Source organism: Lonchura striata, chromosome 1 (assembly GCF_050655825.1).
Source record: "Lonchura striata isolate lonStrDom1 chromosome 1, ASM5065582v1, whole genome shotgun sequence".
Classification (NCBI taxonomy): domain Eukaryota; kingdom Metazoa; phylum Chordata; class Aves; order Passeriformes; family Estrildidae; genus Lonchura; species Lonchura striata.
In genome coordinates, this window is record NC_140703.1 from 9,891,946 (window position 1) to 9,913,759 (window position 21,814).

Sequence of the window (21,814 nt, forward strand, 5' to 3'; positions counted from 1 at the left end):
TTTTGAGGAGGAGGGATTTTGTCTGGAGTGCTACATGGCAACTGCATGCCAAAGCTGGAGTGACAAACTGTTGGAATATAAATACAGTCCCAACTTTGGCCTGGAAAGGCTCTGTTCTACAACCACTGTGGGATGTCTGAGGGTTTGTTGGCAAATGCTCAACAGCCAACCGAGATGACTGGTTATAAAGGATGTGAGGAAGGAAGAGGGGAGATAAATTTCACCTAAAGCAACTAAGACTTGTTAGTTCAGTGTGGAACCAATTTCTAACAGTACATCAATATCATGTCTCTTTTTGCTCAGGTGAGACACTGCTTGGCTCTACAGAATGAGGGAGTTCAGCTTGCCATGTTTGCTTTGGACAGCATAGAAAAAAAAATTAGTTACCTCCCTTTCCTGAACATATTTTAACCCTTTTCTTGTCAGTCTGGATTCTGGAGTGCTTTGGGAATATGGTTTAGGAGGAGAAAGAAGAGGAATTAAATGTTAGAAGTAAGGAAAAAAAAAAGTTATTTGTTTCTGGGAAAGGCAAGGAAATAAATCAAAAGTAGAATTAGGAAACCTGAGAATACTAATTGCTATAGTTCTTGTCTGTCTAGTAAAAATGAGGACTCTACAAGCATAAGTAAGAGATAATGGAGGTGATAAACCTGAGCAGGTAGCTTGTTTCAAAGTCAAATTAAGATTTGCTGTTTTCAGTAGATACTGGGTAATATTTTTAAGTATAGGACAAAGGGAAAAAGGTTTAGGATTTGAGAACTTGAGGAAATAAGGTAGAAGAAAATATATAGGTACACCTAAAGAGAGAGATATTTTGATAAAATGTTCTTTGAAGACTGGCAACAAAAAGGAAGTTTCCGTTCTAATGAGAAAAAGTTGCTACCCAGAATCAAGCAATTCTTGTGACATCTGAGAGGAAAGGTACTGAAGGAATAAGTACAAAGTGACAATTAATGTTGAAATAAACACATTAATTTGAGTCATGTAACTGAAAGCAGTTGTGTGAAGGACTGGTGTTACCCGGGATCAGGCACCCACTGTATTGAGAGGGAAATGCTGGGAACTTATAGAAACAGTGCTTTGTTACTCATTTCTAACCTGGGAGGATTAAGCTGATGTTAGGACAGTGTGGATTTTGTCTCACCTGTTTTATTAAGGTCTAACTCTTGAGTGGAGTGGAGGGAAAGCCCTAAATGTATCCAGCAAAGAGAAACAGGAATCCTGAAGAACTCCTGTCAGGTGAGGAGCAGAAGCAGGCACTTGTAGGATGTGATTCATTTGACCTCCTTTTGACATGTTCTGTAGGAGGAGTTCAGTCCAAGAGCTGAGTTCTTCCCAGGGAGGCAAACATGACCTGTTCAGATACAGACACCTACACTGTAAACATCTTCATTTGGTCAAGTGAATCCTGGCTTGGCATCCACATCTAAGAATGGGAAGAGAAGGTTGCTCTGTTATTATGGCTTGTGGTTAAGTGTCAGATGCCCTCCATCCTACCTGAGTAAAAGACTCAACACCTTTCCAAAATGGAAGTTGGCATTCCGGGGCCTCCAGAGGTCTGCCCAGGTCGGGCCAGCAATTCCTGCTGAGGCACTGCGAGGGCATGGCCCTTGTGCCATCTCTGTGTGGGCAGTCACCAACCCTGGTGACTCCCTGCTCCTCTGGTGTTGGTACCCACGGACACCGGGGTGGATCCCAGCTCTGGAGGCACAGTCCTGGTGGGACCTGAGCGCACGTGGGCAGCTCTGGAGCAGGGGCACACTTCCAGGAGCTGGGAGCAGTGGTTGATGGAGTGTCCCTGTGGCAGTGAGTGATTTACAGGTGAGCGTGTGCGGGTGTGACAGCCGGCTACACCGTGAGCTCCGTGGGGACACTGGTGCTGAGAGCAGGGGTCTGTGCTGCTGACAGCCCTGGTGCTCACCTGTACATCACCCCGTGCGTGCTTGGTGGGCCATGGGCAGCAAATGATTTATTGAACCTGGTTCCTGGGTGTTGCCCTGTGTTGGTGAATAGGGTCACATAAAGCACAAGAACCCAGGTTTTTTTGTTACTAAGTCAGTAGTTTTGGACTGTAAGTAATATGCAGATGTTACCACTGTGTTGTTTCTGTTATATCCATACAAATGTGTTTTTATTGCTTCATGGGCTTGAGATTTTTGTTTATGCTGCAAAACTCCCAAATAAATAGACACGTGTATCTGTATTTAGTTGGAGAACTCTGGGGTTTTTTTCTCTTGATTTTTTTGGTGGTTTATTTAGAATACCAGCATATTATATGGTAGGTGCAGTATTCTTTCCCTGGGTATGCAATATACATGATGTCTCTGGAAAAGATTTTTTTTTAAATTTTTTAAGAACAAAAAAGAATAGCTTTACTATTTCATCATTGTGAAATGTGTTAAAGTTAAATTTTGTGGGAAGTTTTGATACAGAAGAGATTTATTCTCATTACCCTAATTTTAATTTGATTTTAAGTTGTATTAAAATTTAAGGCACTGGACTAATCCTTTTTTAAGAAAAGGACAAGTGTCACATTTAGTGTTATTATGAATTGTTTTATTCAAGTATATTTTAAAAAGTAGCCTTGTTGAGAATGTCTTCATTTTTATTGCAGAAAAATGTAAACATATTCTCATTATTGCACCTATTTTCTTAAAGTGCTCATTGTCTCTGTGCAGGCTCATTTTATAATGTATGCATCTGGTAATGAAAATAATAATTAAATTCTTTCACAATGAAACAGTGATTGGGGGAGGGCTGGGGGCGGAGAAAGCTCAGGCAATAGTAGCAGCTGAATTCATACCCAGCAAAGCTATAGCTAATTCACTAGTAAGGCTGATTCTACCTTTAATGCATTTTAAAGCCTAATGTTACATTTTTAAAGAGATGGTTCTCACTTTTTTTTTCCCTAATTGGCACTTCATATTTGGAAGTACCACTTTCCTTCTTCCCTCCTTTTATTCTTCCAGTATTTTTTTTTCCTGTTTCATGCTCCCCAGCCCTCCACAAGTTTTCTCCCCGTCCCCATGTGTGTTTTCTGATCTTCAGCCATTGAGGAATTGCTCTTGTACTGGGGCTGTGAGTGACCCAGGCACTGACTTGGAAGGGCTTGAAGAAGATGCTACTGGGGAGGTTTGGGAGGTCCGAGAGATTGTGCTTCTGTTGATCTAAAAAGTGCACAGGGTTATGAGGCAGGCTGTATGACCAAACCCTAGCAAAGTCTCTCAGTTCTGGGAAGGACAAGGATGTCACCTGGAGCTGAGTAGCAAAACCAAGCTGATGTGGATTAAGATACAATATTTGGGTAAGTGCATGCATGCTGATTAAACGTAGGAAATGATGTAACATAGCTGACCAAAAGTATCTGGTTGATATACTTTTTTAGTTCTTAATCTCTTTGCTTTTCATTGTATCATTGCTAATTTTATTTGTTTGGGATGATGTGTTCTCTTAATTCTTTTTTATCTGGGTTGGGTTTTTTTGGTTGTTTTTTTCTGAATCCTTGCCCTTTTCTTTTTAAATCTGGGTTGGGTGCTTTTTGGTGTGTTTTTTTGTTTATTTTTAAATTTTTTGTTCTTTATTTACGCCTTATGCCTAAGCAGTGTTTACTTTGCTGTATATCCTTCCTGTCTCTTTCATGGCACATTCAAAGACATTTACTCTTCAGTCAAGTCTTGAAAATGATAGAAGCAGCATCAAATGTTTTGAGACATTAGGAAACTTCTGAGAGTGCCCAAGCTCAGTGTAGCCCTGGATGTCTGTGTTAATGTTGTTGTGCAGGCACAGAATAATGCTGAAATAGTCTCACAGCCTTGGACTGTGTAATGATTCCTCTTGTGTAACACAGGGAGGGAAAATGAGGTGGGAAAGGTGTCAAGCCTTGGCTGGTATGTGGGATTCAGCCTGGGGGAGCTGTGGTACCAAGGCTCATCCTTTTCAGAATGCCTTTTACTCATATCTAAGGTCTGGGGTGGTCTGAATCCATATCAAATATGATTTTTGGAAGCACCGGTCTGACACATTATGAGTGCTGCACGTTTGGTATGGTGTCAGTGTTTCCTACTTGAGATTAATCACTGTTACATCTTAATGAAATGGATGTACAACCTACTTTATTAAAAAAGGCAAATGGTGTACAATATTAAAGACCTAGAAGGTGCACTAAAATGATGGCATGCAATAATAAGATTTACCTTGTGTGAACAAAAAGCAAAGTGACTGTATTTGAAGCTGCTGCTCCATCATTAATTTAGAAACTAATTTTGGTTTTCCTTGAACTTGTATAAGCACGCTGTTTCAGCCACCACCTGCAGTAATTCATTCTGCCACCCTTAGCATTTGGTACTTCTGCAGGACTGATCTATTTAATGTGTTTTCAATCAGTGCTTTGAAAATCTGTTATTTCAGAATGTCTTCTTTCTTGATGAGAATTCAATCTGGATCCTTTAACATCTTCATCACAAACATCTGAGGTCACTCTCACCCTTTTTTTTGTTTTGTTGACATTTCTTCCTTTAGACCTTAAAGGAGAACAAATAAGTTTTCCTGTTTGCCCTCAACAGCTGTATCCATCCCCCCCCTTCTTTTTTTTAGTGTAGTGTGGATTATTTAAAATATACTCCCCTTGTTACCTTCTTCTAGAGTAAGTGTTCTTTTCTGTAAACTTGAGGGGGGGAAAGAAAAATTTGGTGATGAAAAGCCGAGTTTGTCATGGCAAAAGTCTTGAGTTTCTTCGGGGGTTTTGCAACTTTGTGTGCCCATTGCAAAAGTTTTGTTTTGTGTGACAAAACCTGATGGCAGACTGTAAACCTGCAGCTTGGTTTCTGCTGTTCTCTTTGGCTGTTATGAGAGAAAGGAGTAGCCCAGGTGCTCAGCTGTACTAGTGGCTGCTCTGGAGGGGGGACCAGCAGATCCCAGGGCTCACCTGTTACCTGCCAGCCTCCATGGGAAGCAGCTTCACCATCTGGCATAGCTTCCCTCTCAAGGGAACAACTGCCAAGAACACTTTCTTTCTTAAATGGATCCTATTTTCAGGGTAGAAGACTGTCTACTCAGTGTTTTTGTTTACATCCACAGAACTAGAGTTAAGACGTCTTACATCTGACGAAAGGGACATATTTTACAGGAATATTATTGAGTTCAGCAAGTTGTAATCATTGCTTGTTAAACTCTATTTTTTTTTAAAAGAGATTGTGGTGATGCTATACATTTTTTGGCAACAAACTGGGCATGGAGAGAGCAGGAACAGAGAAGGTTCTTTATCGTTATGAAAAACTAGCAAATTCTGTCTTCATGTTGGTTCATGAATTTTTATGAATAATGGGGCAAGTTAATTGAAGCATGCATTTATTTCAACTCTGGTTTTGTTTGTTTTCTTCTTCCATACCACTAATTCTCAAGTTTCTAGGATAGGTCATGTGTTTTGCAGGACATTTCATACAATTTATCTTTAAAATAAAGCCATACTGCCAAAGGGTTTCACTACTTTAAATAATATAATATTTTAAATAGTAAATTCTAGTCCAGTACATTTGTTCAAAAGAGCACATATCAGTGAGCCTTCATTACTGTTGAATTGATGCTGCTTCTCAGTTGCACTCCTTGATCTCATGGTGTATCTAAGGAATGGGAAGAGATTTGTATTTCGTAGGGTGCTTGGTTGGTGTCTCTGAGATCTACTTATTCTTATGTCAGTCATGGTCATTGATCTGCCTTTGAATTTGTGGACTCAAATTGGCAAATTTTGGGTTATTCCCATCACCTGTCTGTTGTCCCCGCTGCTCATGACTGACTAGTTTTGAGGCTGGTCGGTTGATTCATGAGATTAACTTACTCTTGCTGTATTTTTAGTGTTTAAATTTTCTGCTGATAAATGGAAAAACTGTGACTAGAGTTCACTGTTTAAGAATTCTAGCCCTTACAATCCAGAAAAGTTAGTTAATACGGCAATAATAACTTGATGCTCGTACTTATATGTGGTGACAAAGAAACATCTGCTTGAAGAGCTTGCAGTGACCCAGTTGAAATGGTCTGAACAGCACTAAAACCAGGTCTACAGTATCGGGATTTTTTTTTTTATTTCTCATTTTGAAAGAATTGAAGACAAATGTCTTGCACGTTAAGGAGATGAGCTGTAATAAAGCATATATGCATGATATGGCAGCAGTCCAAGAGCATTAGTATGCATGCCCTGTTGGAGCTGTGGTGGCAGCTAGCAGTCACTCTCAGCTTAGAGCTAAATGTTACTCAGGGAGCATGGAGAGCCTTCCTCCGTGAGCTGGACCTGTTTTGGAAGAAACTCACCCCAGTTCTTGCCTGGTTTGCTGTAAAACATGTTGGTTTGGAGAACTAGAGTCCAGCTTTTCCAGGGAGCCGCATTAGTGGCAGAGGGTCAGGACTGCAGATGACAGTGTGTGTAGAGGTGTGAATAACTGGGGTAGGGTGTGCACATGGTGTGTTGTAACAAACGTGTGGGCAACACACAGTTGTCCTGACACTGGGCTGGTAGTGCTAGCAGACATGGAGCAAAAGTCATATTTATTAACAGGCATATGGAGATACACAAGCACCATCACTACACGTGGTAACTTCTGCCGTGTTTTTTGATAGAGAAGAGGCTGCAGGCCCTTATGAAGCATAGCAGTGGGAAATCAGATGTGAGGGTAATTCCCTGAGCCCTTTCCTGCTTCCTTCCTAGATCTAATTAGCCATTGGGGAGGACAGTAAGGAGTGGGCAGCTGGCCAGATGAGTTGTTGCAGTGGATTGGATCTGGATTGCAAAAAAAAAAAAAAGGTTTATATGAATTTGTATGACTCCAGCTTGCCTTGAAAGACATATGTTAGATGTTGATGGTTGTTATGTTGAAAGACCAGGCTGTTCCTGTGTTCTTAAGTAGCAGGCTTTTGAAAGGTCTTAGCAGTTTCTTTTCCTCGATTATCTATTTATTCCCTTTGCTTAGGGCAGGAGTTATCTTTACTGCTTCTCTGCATTATTATATGCTTCTTGCAAGTGTTCAGGCTTTTACTTTATTATCCTTTGGAGACTCTTTCACAGAGAAATGAACCTTGATGTCAGGTGGTAGTGAGCATGAATATTCTACAGCCAAAATGTTCCTGCTGTGGACTTCATACATAAGAGAATTAAGGGAAGGAAATTTTCTGTGAGGTTCTTCCCATATGCATTTATTTTCTGTTCTTTGGGTGCCAATTGTCAGTGTGACAGATGAGAGGAGAAGGCTGCCTCATGAGCATGGGAGATCCTTTGGGTGATGGGGGGGATACACAACATGGAGCCATCTGTGTAGGTGAACCGTATGTACAGTTGTTTTTGTTGGTCACTTTATGCTTTTGGAGAGTACTAAAATGTTTATTTTGCTCTTGTGAGCAAATTAAATGGGTAATTTAATTTTTTTCTGTGGACAGTAATTTGTTGTTGATGCCTTGTTTGATGTTTGTTAGTACCAACACAAACATAGCAAGGAGGAAAGGTTTAGAGTTTTGTCAATTCTCTTCCTATTATGGCTGATCCATTAACCATAGAAAGTTAAGACAACCTCTAGGAGGACATTTGATATTTATCTATACATCTCTTTTATAAAATATGTAAGTTATATTTAGAGTCGTAACGTTCCATCTTCATCTTTTTCCAATTAGTACTCAGTTTGCCTTCTCCCAATGCTGGATTTCTTCTTATCCATGGTTTCTCAGGTGCTTCACTTGTATGTCAGGAAAGATGGAACAGTGGAATAATGCTGTTTTTTTATGATTATATTCATTTCTAATAACTCAAACAATTTTTGTGATGTTCATGAACATTTGGAAAGCTGACAAATTAATCTTAAGTTGCTTTTTGTTTTTGTTTGAGGTAAATAGTTCTCCCAATATTTTAATTTGGCAAATCTGTGTTTTTATGTAGATCCATGCCTCTTGAAGAATGTGTTTTATGTCTGTATTTGGAACAGACATACCGTTAGTCATCTGTAAATGAAAATAATTGAAAAGTGACAGGGCTTTTGTAAATGTTTTGAAATCTCTGGGTGCATTTAAAAAAGTTGTGAAAGCTTCATATTTCTGATTCTTTAAATCAGCCAGCCTGAGGGTGGTGGTAACAGCGGTAATATTGGAAAAAGACTAAGAATTAGACAAACTTGAATGAACCATTGCACACCTTGAGAAACTGGACTTACATTTTGTGGCATGCACTAAATAGAAACCTAATGTGTCTTCTGAAAAAGCAGAACCATTTTAGTCTGCTCTCTGCTTTCCTAAGCCAGTAGTTTGGCAAGACCTGCTGTAGTTAGAAAAATTGCTGAGAGTATGGAGCTGTTGTGTATTTGTTTTATAGAGGCGTTGTGTTTGGACCGAGGGGTTATGTTTGCTACAAGACAGATCAGAGGCTTTGTTTCTAAAAGGATCCATCTAGTGTTTCTGAGAAAGGGAGAGCAGTTCCAGGATAATTGCCTAGGAGCTTTCTTCCATTACTTTTTGTTATTTCCATTGTTACGTATTTTAAAACTATTGGTTCCTAAGTAAATGAAGAAATGGTCCTTACTTAAACTTATGGCTTGACTAGGAACAGGATAAATCTCACTTTCCTCTACTTAAGTTTCTATTAACTTTAATGTGAGATTTGATACCACTTTCGTGTTCTGTGCTAAGAAGTAGTCAAGAGGTCTGAATCTTGCAAAGGTATTAGAGATTCATAACCATTTGGATTTCTAAGGCTAAAAAAAAAAGCCTAATACATTGCAAATTTAGATGTGTGCAGTAAAGTGGGAATCTCTGGCTTGAGTATAATACAAAAGACCTGTAATTCTAAATTGAGACTGTTGTAAGGTGAAATAACAAAATAGCAAGAGAACACTTGTGGTGGGTGGGTTTCTGACACCCTTGCTAGCTGGAGAGACAGGGAGTCTGAGCCACTGCACAACCTAGGAATTAATGAAGCCTGTTTTGGAGAAGCAAGTGCTGTTGGCAGCTGAGTGCATAAATACACGTAACCAGGAATCGCTGCTGACTGCTGTTGGCTTCAGCTATTTTACTGGACACATGGAAACAGCATTACAGTGTGATCATTGCTGGAACCCTACAAGTGTAATTCACTTTCCTGTTGGGCTTCTCTGGTTGTCAGCTTCTCTTCTCAGTGGCCTGGAGTATCAGGATGAAGTGTGCATGTCTAATGTAGATGCACACACGTGGAAGTTCAGTGTATACAAAACATGCCTGCTTGCCAAACACTTCCATCTTTTAAATTTTCATGGCTAGCTGTATTTTCTGTAATCAGTATGCTGCTTCGTACTTTGTACTGAGATTTGCACAGACAAAAAAAAAAGAGTATTTAAACAAGAGTATTTGAAGGTGAACTTTGGCAATGTAGCCCTTCAGTGATGATGCAGAGACTGATATATATGTTAAAAAAACCAACAAAACCCCCAAAACATGCTATAGTCTTCGTTTCCTAAGCTTGTGATGTTTATCAGTCAGGTGCTGATAAAATACTAATAAGATTTAATACACTTCTGATTGTACTGTAAATAAAATAAGTGCTTCCTTATATTATCCCCTTCAATCCCACATCCTTAATTATAAGAAGGAGGAAGTGATACAGAAGCTTAAGGAGGTTAGCTGGGGGGATGAGAGAAGATGACTGAGGAATAGGGAACTGTGTTTAACTTTATAAAACATAATATAAACAAACTTCTGGATTTTTAAAAAATATTGCAAATTATTTTTGAATGTAGGTAGCTTCTCACCCTTACCCCCCTTTTAAGTGCAAATTTAGAAAATGTTGTGTCTGGCAGAACAGGGGAAGGAGCTCAAGGACTTGACTGTGTACTGGATGACTTCAAAGGCTAAGAGTGGGAGGTGTAGCTTAGACATTGAGATTGCAGGAGTTGAAACTGATTTTATATCATGTTTGTACCTTCCAGATATGGGTGGGTGCAGAGATGGAGACGAAATTAGAACCTATGGTATTAAAGGTAGCCAAGTAGAATTATTAACAGGAATCTGACTAAGGCAACTTTAAAGGTGTTTTTTCACTATTTAAAGATGTTTCCAGACATCACTTTGCTCTGAAATCCACTTTAAAAAAATTCTGTGCTCTGCAGACAGCCAAAAAGCTGTGCTTGTGAATGTTAAAAATGACCTTGAGCAGAAGAACTCAAAGGTTGTTGGTGGCTTTGTACTGAATAAAATAAACTGGCACAGCAGTGAGAAAAACCTGCATTAAAGTTCAGGGTCCTGATTCAGCAAAAGACAGTCTTAAACACTGATACAGTCCTTATTCTTCTGCAAATGCTCATGTAAGTCAAAATCAGGACACAAATATTAGAATAAAATGTATTTGTAAGTATATGTAGTATGAAGTGTTGATAATGTCCTTAATTGTCTCAGTATCTGAGATGATTGAAGCAGGAAATGAACACCCCAAAAGTGAATAGTGCTGTCTGGGTGTGTCATCAGCCTTGTTTTTTTGAGATCCACTTTTTGAAAAGATGTGCCAAGTTTGGGAGTTACTGTTTTTGACACATCTGCAGAAGATTGCTGTGGTGAGAATTTGAGAGTCAGTGGGAGACCTAAATTAAACACTGGGCTTTACTAGCAAGCTGTGGAAGATGCCTGTGTGTTAGTTGAGATCTCAGCAGAAAAAGGTTATTTTACTTGTACCATAGGATCATAGCCTGAGCTGGAAGGGACCCCAAAAATAATCTGGTTCCACCCCCTTGCCATGAGTCAGGGACACCTTCCACTATATACCAGGTTGCTCAGACCCCTATCCAGCCTGGCCTTGAACAATCTAGGGATGTGGTATTCAGAACTTCTCAGGGAAATCTGTTCCAGTGCCTCACGATCCTCAACAGTAAAGAATTTCTTCTACTATTCTGTCTAAATGTATTTTCTGTCAGTTTGAAGCCATACCATCTTGTCCATCACTCCAAACCCTTGTAATATAGTCTCCATCTTTCCTGTGGGCTCTCTTCAGGTTCTGGAAGGCCACAATTAGGTCACCCCAAAGCCTGCTCTGTTCCAGGCTGAACAATCCCAATTATCTCTGTCCTTCCTTGGAGCAGAGCTGTTCTATCCCTCTGATCACCTTGGTGGCCGCTTGTGGCCTGGCTCCAGCAGCTCCATGTCCTCCTGTGCTGGGAGCCCAGAGCTGGATGCAGCTCTGTATGTGACTTGTCCAAAAGCTTCGTGAGCTCTGTCAGGTTCAGTGCTGTGACCACTGCCCTGGGGAGCCTGGTCCAGTGCCCAGCCACTCTCTGGGTGAAAAACCTTTTCCTGACATCCAACCTAAACCTCCCCTGACACAGTCACAATCTCAGGCCATTCCCTCAGGTCCTGTCACTGGTCACCAGAGGGAAGAGATCCATGCCTGCTTCTCCACTTCCCCTTGTGAGGATGTTGAAGACCAAAATGAGGTCTCCCCTCAGTCCCTTCTTCTCCAGGCTGAACAGACCTGTGCTCTCAGGCAGTCCCCATGTGGCATCCCCTCCAGACCCTTTGCCATCCTTGTGGCCCTCCTGTAGGTGCTCTCCAAATTGAGAATATGGAAAGGATCACAGTATTTGATCACTTTAATATACTTTTTGCCTTTACCTGTTACTGTCAGGTAATAATTACAATATTAATTTATTTTATACTAGTATAAGTCATTTATTGCATAGTAGTGTAGGAAGGCCAGCTATATCGAGCATACTTAAAACTAACACACTAGTGATAAAGCTTCTTACAAAGCAGATATACCTAATGTTTTATAGTAGTGTTAATTTTCATTTTTCTGGTAGACCAGGGACTTCTTTGGGTGCTGCTGGCAAGTTAGGCCAGAAATGTTGGGAGACATGGTCAGTCACAAAATGATTTTTCAACTGTTTCTGCAAATGCCGATGGGGTGTATGGTTCCAGGAGAATTGTTTTGTCAGTAGCATCCTTAGCAGTTATTTTTTATATAAGAATAGTGTCCAACTGGAAATAGAATACGTTATATTAACTTCTGCCATCTTTATCCCTTCTTTTTTTCTGCTGCACTGAGGTACACTCTGTACAAAATAAGTCTTAGGTTTAAAGAATATGAATGTTGTGTATTCAGAATCAACAGCTAGAAAATGGCAGAATTAAGATTGAGTGGGAAACCTGTATTTGGGTGCTCTGTAAAATACTCGTCCTGTCCTGCATGGATAGAGCTTGTGTGTACTCCTGTGAGTATCCCTGTGGTAGGAGCAGGCCAGGAACAGCCTTACTCTCTGCAGCTTGCCATGCCTGAGAAATTGTAGCCACAAAGATCACTTTCATGGGATGGGTAGAAACAAGTGACTGTCCATCTCCACAGATGTGACATTGTCACAGTGGCTGTGGTTTGGGTGGGTGGGCATGCTGTGTAACTGCACTCAATGTTTCTGTCTGAACCTCCTAGGGATGGCCTGATTTGGAAAGTTTCTACTGAACTGTTGTGGCCCAGGAAGAAAGCTGCTAATTTGTATTTTTGGCTTTTGGCTTCTAGTTTTGGCAGGGCCACACAACGTGTCCCATACTTGGCAGCAACGACTGTGTGACTTGAAAGCTGTTGTTGCATCTTTGAGTCACCCTGCTCAGCTGGAACATTGCAATAGGAGCTCTTTGTTTTTGTTTTGGGGGTTTTCACAACACTTGGTGTTTGGAAAAACCGTAATGTAGTTTTTTCTTGTTACATGTTGGAGAATCTTAAGAAATCATAGATGTTGCATGGCCATACCATGAAAATTCATTTTAGTGTTTTCTACTAGGCTAACTAGGCTAACATATAACATGGGAGCTATTTCTACTGGTCTCTTCTAATCCCTCTTCCTGGTAATTGGGGTGAACTGGGAAGCTTTCTAAGAAGCACAGCATGGAATGCAGTATTGCAATAATTGTGTAATAGACTGAGGGCTAAACTTTTTTTTTTTTTCCTTTTTTTAAATCCCCTGCCACTGTTGGCTGCCTGTATGGCATCCCATCACTGAAAGGCTGCAAAAAGAACACCTTTGTGCAGGAAGATCAGAGAATAACCCATGTGTGGGTGTGGGCAGCCTCCATTTGCCAGGGTCCGTGATGTTTTGGAGAAGGCACATCAGGTGTGTGCCACCCCTGCTTCCCTGGGGGAAGAGATGTGGTGGCCTCTGTGGCAGAGCTGCTCTTGGTAATCACAGGGGTTCTTCTGACAACCAGGTGCTGTGGGAACACCGTGGCCTTCTGTCCAGGTGTAACAAATGCCTTGGAAACCTTAGGCCTATGGAAAAGCATCTTTATGGTGCAGTTCCTCCTCTGCTGATGCAGAAGGTACCGTCACTGATGTTACTGAAAACTAATGCTTAAAATTGTTAAAGCCTTCTAACGAGGAGGGTGTTTTGTGAGAAGAGCTGTGGTTCTTGGGAGTGAATCTATTTTAGTGGTAGGTGAAGGGTAGTGTTATAGCAGTTGTGACATAACTGCTGAAGCTGTGTCCTTCTTCAGTAAACTTAAATGCATTTTGTTACCTTGTACCAGACCATAGTGCCTAGAAAATGACTGTACAAAACCAGACTAAACTAAGCCTTCAGTGTGCGAGCAGAGAGGAATCACAACACCCTCTGCTGGTACGAGTGACTCCTTTTTCTCCTCAAGGACTTGCCTGGTGCATATCCTTGAAACAGTAAAAGATAGTTCTCAAGTGTGATGCTGGCTCCCTTTTATTAAGCGGAGGTTATTTTAACCCATTTGTATTTATTTTTTCCCCCTTGTAGAAATTGACAGTTTAATCTGACCATTAACATACCACCACTCAAACAGATGGGGGAACATGGTGATGCCTTTCTCTCCACATTGGGATATGGGGATCCATGTTGCTTTCAAACTAAGCGTTCTCCTACTTGGCAAAACTTTACTGGAGGTGGAGTTGGCGATTCAGTGTGCAAATACACTTCTGAAGGAAGCAAGGAAGCATCCATCCCTTCAATGTGCCCGTAGCTGTATTCGAATAAAGCTGCTAAATCCATTGGGTAAACTTGTGGTTTCATGGAGTAACCATGTGTTCCTAGGGACTTTCCTAGAGGTTATCTCTGCCTCTGTGGCACTCCGTGGGATGATGAGCAGTCCCAGGCAGGCTGGGAATTGCTTTATTTGTTTTGTTTCCCCTGTGTGTACAGTCATGCTCTCCAACTCTTGGTAGTCCCGTCGCATGGCTCGGGATGACCGAGAAGGAAATCACAGGTTAGGGCGAGAAGAGGTCACTTTTTAATTCCTTCTCATTAAACATGCCTGATGCCTGCCACAGCAACCCTCTGCATATTCCCGACCCTCCTCCTCCCCATCTCCTCATGCACAAGATGCTGTGATGGGTGCTGGTGCTTCCACCTGGAAGTCTTGTTTTCCCGGGATATTTGTGGAGGCGCTGAGCTCCGCCGTGCATCGGGCGAGCATTTCCCCGCGGGGTGCCGGGGAAAAGGCATTTCCAGCGGCGGGGAGGCTCGCAGGAAATGGTGCCTTACATAATTTGGTTACGAAAGGATCGCTGCGGGTTCGAGCCTCCCTCGGCGCCTTCCCGGCACGGCCGCGCCGCTGCCGCCTGCGCGGCAAGGGTTAAGAGGAGACAACATCCTGTCAAAGACCTTGTTTTTAATTTTGCCTCTCACACTGGCACAGATCCGGCTAAGAGCAGCCCAGATTAGTTCGGGAAAACCTTTGAAGAGATTTAAGATGTCCTTCAGCCAGTTTGAAGGTTTTTGTCTTGCAAATCCAGTACAAGGGCGCCTGCAGGCATCTCGACCCTTGCTGTGCTGCTGATGCAGCTCAAGGTCACACTAACCCGCCCTGTGACATTCAACAACACACACACAAAAATTATGCGGTGAAACTGCTTCAGCATTCAGCTAACCAACAACTTCCTCAGTTCCTCACTAAAGGAAGAAGTATATATATTTTTTTTTCTTTTTGTCTTTTTTTTTTTTTTTTTGGCGTCGTAGATTTTTGCTGCAGGAAATAATCCAGGATTTCTGGTGTGTGTGATGACAAGGTCATTTCTTAATTAGAACACATGTAAAGAACAAAGCTAAATGGCTTCAAAACAGCTTTGTAGTTGATGGAGAGGATTTAAATTATTTAAAGAGATAGTCACCCAAGTATGATGGAAACTGAATTCTAAACACATTAACTCTTTCAGTACTCTACGGTTTCCATATGCTACTCAAAAGGAAATGTCAAACAGGATGAGCATTATTGCAACTGCTGTTAAATGAGCATTTTTAACATTATTTATAGTTAGTGTTTTATTATCCTGTCTCTTATCAGAGTTATGACAGCAAGATTTTTTTCTTATTAAACAGTGGAGTACTCACTGTCTAGACATCAAGAGATAGCTATAGGAAATTGCTTGTTGGAGATCAGTGGTTTAATTTCTGCTCTGTCTCATATTTTGATGGATGTATTAGCATTAATATATGTATGCATGTGTGAGTACATGTATGAAATACAGTGCAAGAATACAGGTATTATTCAGAGCTGCCTCTGGGAGGAATCTGGACTCCTGTCCTCAGTGCTCAGCATGGTTGCAAGGCATAAGACCATATTAAAGGTGGATTTTGGGATTAGGGAATAAGAAATGAAAGAAGAGAATTGGCAAGAAATGGCAATTTCATTTAGTTTGAAATGACTGTGAACTGTCTGGGAAGAGGAGATGCATTTGAATTTTGTTCTTCAAATTTACTTGTCACTTTGAGTCAAAGCACCTAAATACAAATGTGTTGGTACCACTGTCTCAACCATGGTTTCATCTGGCTGTATCTTAATTATTCATACTTTTAATCCTATCCTCCTGTTTTTCTTTGCCTTATTCTTTTTTTTAAGCTGCTTATTCTGTAAATGCCAGGGGCTGGTAAGATGACCACCCTTCTGTGGTTGCCTTGGGCATGCAGAGCCCCAGGTATCTACGGGTAGTGCTCTGCTGTTAAAAGGATTGACCTGATGCACCAGAGGAGAAGCTGGATTTACTGTAGACTGTAGGACCTGCCTTTTGGTGCCAGCACACAGTAACTTTCTAGCTTGTCTGCTTAATAAAACAGTGAGGGCTGGAAAACACTTGTGAGTTGTTCACTAAAGGGATAAAGGCAAAAGAAAAATGATGGAGTAGAAACTTTGCTTGCAGAGTTTGGGCTCTGTATATGCTCAGAGATGTCACTGCATGATTTGTCTGCGAACTGAAATGTGCAGAAATTAGTCTTCTCCTGTCATCAAAAGTCTAGCACTTAATTCAGATTTAAGTGTTTCAAGAGTAACTGACATGAAGTTTACTGGGGGGATTTATTTTTTTCTGGTTGTTTTTATTCCTGTTTTGTTGGGTTGTTTTTTTTCCAGGGTAAACTTTGTTCAGCTGGAACTTGCAGTGCAGTAAATGTCAGATGGAGTGTGCTTACTAGAAAGAGATGTGCTGGCTCTGAGGACCTCCTGAGAAAGGAGGAAATTGCAGTTTCCAGGATAAAGAGGGAAGATAGGGTGCTACAACTTCTTTCTTCTTTGGGTTGCTTCTTTTTTCCCTTCCCTGCACCATCTGGCTCAGGCGAGGCTTGTGAGAAGAAAAGGACAGAGGGAAACAGGCTCCACACAAGCAAGGCACGGATAAGACAAAACTGATGTGCTCTGTGAAATCTGTATATTCCTGCCCTTGCTTGGGGTGTGCTGTGCCCTTAATATTATGGGAGACCTAAGCTCACCTGCTAGTAATTTCTAATTTACTGTCCTAATTCATCGATTTGTTATCACTAATTGTACTTCATTTACTTCTGTGTAGTTTCCAGTACCTAAAGGGTTGAAAGGTTGCTGTAATTGGCACCCGCAGCTGCTCTTTCTTTTGACAGGGGATAATTTTGCAGCCTATGCTTTGTGTGACAGCTGCCTAATTGGGCATTCTCCCCTTGTAGCAAGCCTGCCTCCTCCAGCCTCCCTGCTGACAAATGGTGGTGGATTATAGATGAGGACACGCTGACCCGTTCGACCTTGCTGAGGCAGCGGGGAGGGGCCTCCTGCTACTTGAGGGAAGCTTTGGGTCATTTAAAGGACAAGGTCATGAGCCAGGTGGGGAAATGACATGATATCACATGACAACAGCCCGATGACACGGTCAGTGTGTCAAGGACAAACTCATCGGTATTGATTAACGCCGCTTTTTTGCTGGTGTCTCTGCAAAGCCACTGATATTTCAAAAAAATACTTTGCTAATTTGTCCTAGGTAAAGTGGCAGGCATTATTTTGGGGAGCATTTGTGCAGTGTTTTCTTCTTGATTCGGATCATGTGCAACAGCAGTGTTGTTAAAACCCTGCTGATGATAATTTCTAGGGTTCATCTTGATGGTTTTGGTGAAATGCACATCTGGTTATACTGGAAGGAAAATGCCAGGAAGGATGCGTGACAGGGCAGAACTTGAAGGGGGGAAAAAAATTCTCTGCTTTGAAATTTCAGTTTTTCACTTTTTACTCCTTGAACGGTACATATGTGAACCTCTATGAAAACACATGTATCCATATGTACAGCTGAGTGGAAAGTGGGAAAAGTCTTTCTTTAAAGAGAACCAAAGAGAAAAGTTAAATATAAATTGGATGTTTAAAGAAAAAGTCTTACTTATATCAGCTCAAGGGCAATACAGTTAAGATAATGCCCTACCTATTTTAAGAACTAGAACAGTATATCCAACTATGCCAGGCAATAAAAACCTGCTAAGTGGGTTTTCAAAAATGTTGTGAATACAAGTGACAATGTTTTGAGAGCATCTTCATGTTGCATTTCTATGCTAATAAACTTCAAGGTAAATGAACAGCTTGTTTGACATTTGCTATGTTAGACAATAATAAAATGCTTTCTTCTGGAGTAATTAGACTTGATAGATTGATTATGTTAAGAGGTAAAGATAATAATCAGAAAGAGACCTCTCTCGAAGGGAGTTAGTGCCTGTTTTTGAACTTTGCCGCTGTGGTTGTGGTTTAGCCAATGCCTGGTGGTGTGCACACACACACACACACATGCACAAACACACGGCGTGGTGTGCACAGAGTTTGAGAAACCCGGAGAGGAGCAGTCACCTCCGAGCCCGGTTCCCTTCTCCGAGAGATCCGATTTGTTGTGGGAAACTGTTGTGTCTGAGCCTCATTTCACCGGGATGTAATTTTACTCCCCTGAGGTAAAAAGCCGTCAGTGGTAAAGTGTGATGAATTAGTTCACTCAAGTAGATGCGCGTGAGTGTGTGTGTGTGTGCGTGTGTGTGTGTTTAATTCTGACCTTGCTGTGCATGTGTTGAGCTGCTCTCGGTGCCCGAGTCAAGCCCGGTGGAGGTTTAATCCTGTGCCCTTGTACACGTATACTTGATTAGTAGTTGTGGTTATCTCAGCAGAAGACATTCTGCCCTCCTTCTTGTATTGGTCGGGACCCAGGCATTGGGGAGTCAAGTCGAAGGAGAAAGAAAAGAGATTTTGCATTAGTATTCTATGAAAGCCTTACTGTCTGCAGAACAAATTGATTGCTACAGTGTACCTGTGCTTGGCACCACTGCTGTGAAAGAAAGGTATGGTTGTAATCTGTTTTATTGTATTACATATTGTGACACTCCAGGAATGTTTAACATTCGGCGCTTCTATGGCACATGCTAGAAGTCTAAGGAAAGAAAAATATGTGAATGAATGAGAAGTGTGCGAGGCTGTCGTATCGGCAGCTTTGTTTACTACAGCGAACTAAGTAGCCCCTGCTAATGAGACAAATTTATGTGCCAATGGCAGTGTAAGGAGATGATTAACTGAATTCTCTGTGTTCTATTCAGTTCCTCACATCAGTGTCAGTAGTTGCTACGTACCTACACAGATAAAATTCTAATTAATGTTTTAAGGGGGTTTGGGTTTAGCTTTTTGCGAGATGATTAATGTGAAATATACTTGAACATGGATGTGTTTGCCTCTTTAAATGAAAAGGTGTTGTTTTTTTTCCTAGTTATTAATCTGCTGTGATGGTCCTACATGTGGTGGGGGGTGGGGGGGTATGTGAGGGGGTTAGAGGGGTTCAAAAATCTGCAAAGCTTAGATGTGCTGCTGTGATAAACAGCACAAGAACAAAGCTGAGGAAAAGTCTTAGAGGATTTGAGTCTTCATATCACACACACTCACCACCCCCCCTTTAGTAATGTGTAAATATACATTCCTATTTTAATGGGAAATCTAAGGCTCTTTGTTTCCTTAACCCAGTTGTAGACTTTGCATAGTTGATTCTCTGGTTTTAAAGATGCTCAGCTGATGTCAGTTGTGTGGGAAGTATGAAGCACTCCATTAATAAAATTCAGGCTGTTTCACAGAGGGCTGTGCTTAGTGGTTCGTTCTTGGCATCACTGAAATTTTGTTGCTGATTATTTGGATGTTTGCTTGTGGTCACTCCAAAACATCTGAAGTATCTGCTCTTGTCATGCAGACATTCCTAACTAATTAAGTTTAGGACAGGTGGCAGACTCCTCCTGGGCATTTAAATCTGCGTGTAAACCTAATCTAATAACTTGATGAGAAAATGAAAATCTATCTTTCCTGGTGTGTTATCACCACGCACAAGCCACAGAGGTATTTGTGAAATCCTCTCTCTGCTCTTTGTCCTGGCAGGTGACAAGTAAATGAGTTCCTTTAAGGAAATGAAGGACTTGGAAAACACTGTATGTCCTGAGCAGCAGTCATGCACTGTAATAGTTACTTCTGTAATAAGGCTATGCTGATTTAAGATTAACACTTTATAGATGTGGGGTGTATTTATGGATGTACCTTTGAGCTTCCATTTTACTCCTTGCAGGGAGTGTCAATACAGCCTTATACATGCAAGTTATTGATCTTGGAGATCCCTTGACAGCTAAGAAAATTTTTGAAGAACCCCGGTTTGTGAGGCACTGTGATGTGACTGTTTGGACTCAAATATGATGACTTTAGTTGCAACTAATTAGTCAAAACTTATTTATTCGAACCAAATATTTTGTGAATAGGCTATCGTTCCCCTGAATTACTTTTTTTAATTTAACATAAACACATGTAACAAAAAACAAAAGTTGGTAAAAACAGTTGCACAATTCACAAAGCAGATGGGAGGATCTGGGGACTTCATCATATTTAACCATATTTAAGATAATTCAGTAATGCTATAGAAATGGTTAATTCTTATCTCAAATTCTGTAGTGATTTTTTTGTAGATTTTAACCAGTTGGTGACAGGAGGTTGAGTTTTGAAGAAGGTGTTAGATAAATACAGGGCAATACTGCATTTCAATGCAATTAACTTTTGTTCATAAATAATTCAACCTATGACTTTAAATAAATGATCAGAGGAAAAGAAAATGACATGTGATTAAATCGAAGACCTTGAAAACATTTTACCAGTCAAGATTGCTGTGACCGCTTTGGACTTCTTATAATTCCTGTGTTGAGAAGAGCCAGTTCTGAGAGTTGTGGAGATTTTGTTTCATTTTGTTTTTTGTCAATTCTCAGCTTGTCATTAGAGATGAGGTATAGACTTTTCAGATCATAGTTAAAAGAGGACTGATGATGTGCTACTTTTCATTTTGTCTTGATTTTCTTAGTGCCATGGAATATATCAGCTTGAGTAGCCTGTGATTTTTCCTAGGTTTTTGGTGGGATTTTTTTGTTTGGGTTTTTTTTAATGGAAAGTAGAAGGATGTTTGCTGAATTAAAACTTCTGCTGCATACTTTATAATGGCATCAGTCATGCTCAATCAGTAATCTTGAGAATTTTGGAATACAATTTGGCCTGGGGTAGGCTGCTGTTTTGTGGGTAGGGTGATGGAAAAGGCACCAAATGAGGAAGAAAACCCAAAGCCAAACACGACCCCAGCTAAATAAATCAGATTTTAAAAACAATCCTTGCTTATAATGGAAGTACGCAGTTGATTCCAGCATTGGTTACCATAGCTTTTCCCCTGGAAAGACTTAATCTAAGTTTTAAGTAAGAGTTGGTACTTGAGTGTTATTATCAGTTTAGGCAGATTTTAGAGGTGAATTCCGGATTAGATGAGTTTTTGAAAAGTATCTGTGCCCTGCTTGAGATTGAGAAGTGCTTGTTCTCCATCTCCACCCCTTTTCTTTCTGTTGCCATGCTCTACCATAATAAAGAAGAGAGGAAATGGAGGTGTTACATAACTTCAGGTAGGTAGATTTTTGGTGCAGATACTAAAGGCAGCCTTAACTCAACCAGTGCTGTCACTACCAGAATCCTGCTAATGCTAAAGGCAGTTGTGTAATTAATGGCCTTGTGTACTGAACTGAGACTGCTGCAAAACCTCTGGAGGGAATTATTGTGTCTATTGTTGGTTAACTTTCCCAGAAAACACAGGCTGTTGCTGATAGTTTGTTGGGGTGATGGGGGAGGATTTTGTAAGGCGTGATGAAATATTCTCTGGCATCCTTTTCCTGACCACTGGGCAAAGCATCTGCGGCAACAGAGCCAGGTTGAATGGTTGAAATGGAGCTGTTAATAAAAATGAGATTAATTTTACTTCAGGAGACAAATGTGGTATGACAAAAAAATAGAAAGCTGCAGTTTAAACTTTCAGTGTGTTTTAAAGATATTTTTGTTGTAAAATCATATAAAGAATTCAGGCCTGGTTTTGATACTAGCACCTTACCTAGTACAGCGGTGGTAAATGATCTAAAATAGATGAAAATTATTCATAGATTTTTGTCTAATCTGTTCTCCTGAAGCCATTTATAAAACCTTGTTAAAAGTTCCAAAAACCTTTTTTTTTTTTTTTTTTTTTTTCTTACTTTGGATCTTTGTTTCTGCAGCATCATCCATAGGT

At 40.7% G+C, this 21,814-nt stretch overlaps 1 protein-coding gene across 15 annotated transcripts in view; it reads left to right on the forward strand.

The window, feature by feature from the left end:
• NRIP1 (nuclear receptor interacting protein 1) overlaps positions 1 to 21,814 on the forward strand; it is a 140,801-nt gene that overhangs the window by 90,830 nt on the left and 28,157 nt on the right. The window contains exon 1 of one of the 15 annotated variants that reach the window (XM_021532377.4): positions 1,996 to 18,545. The exons of the other annotated variants lie outside the window; for them this stretch is intronic. The gene's annotated coding sequence lies outside the window, so the exon portion shown is untranslated. Of the gene's footprint in view, positions 1 to 1,995; positions 18,546 to 21,814 lie in introns of those variants that run through there. 15 annotated transcript variants of the gene reach the window in all.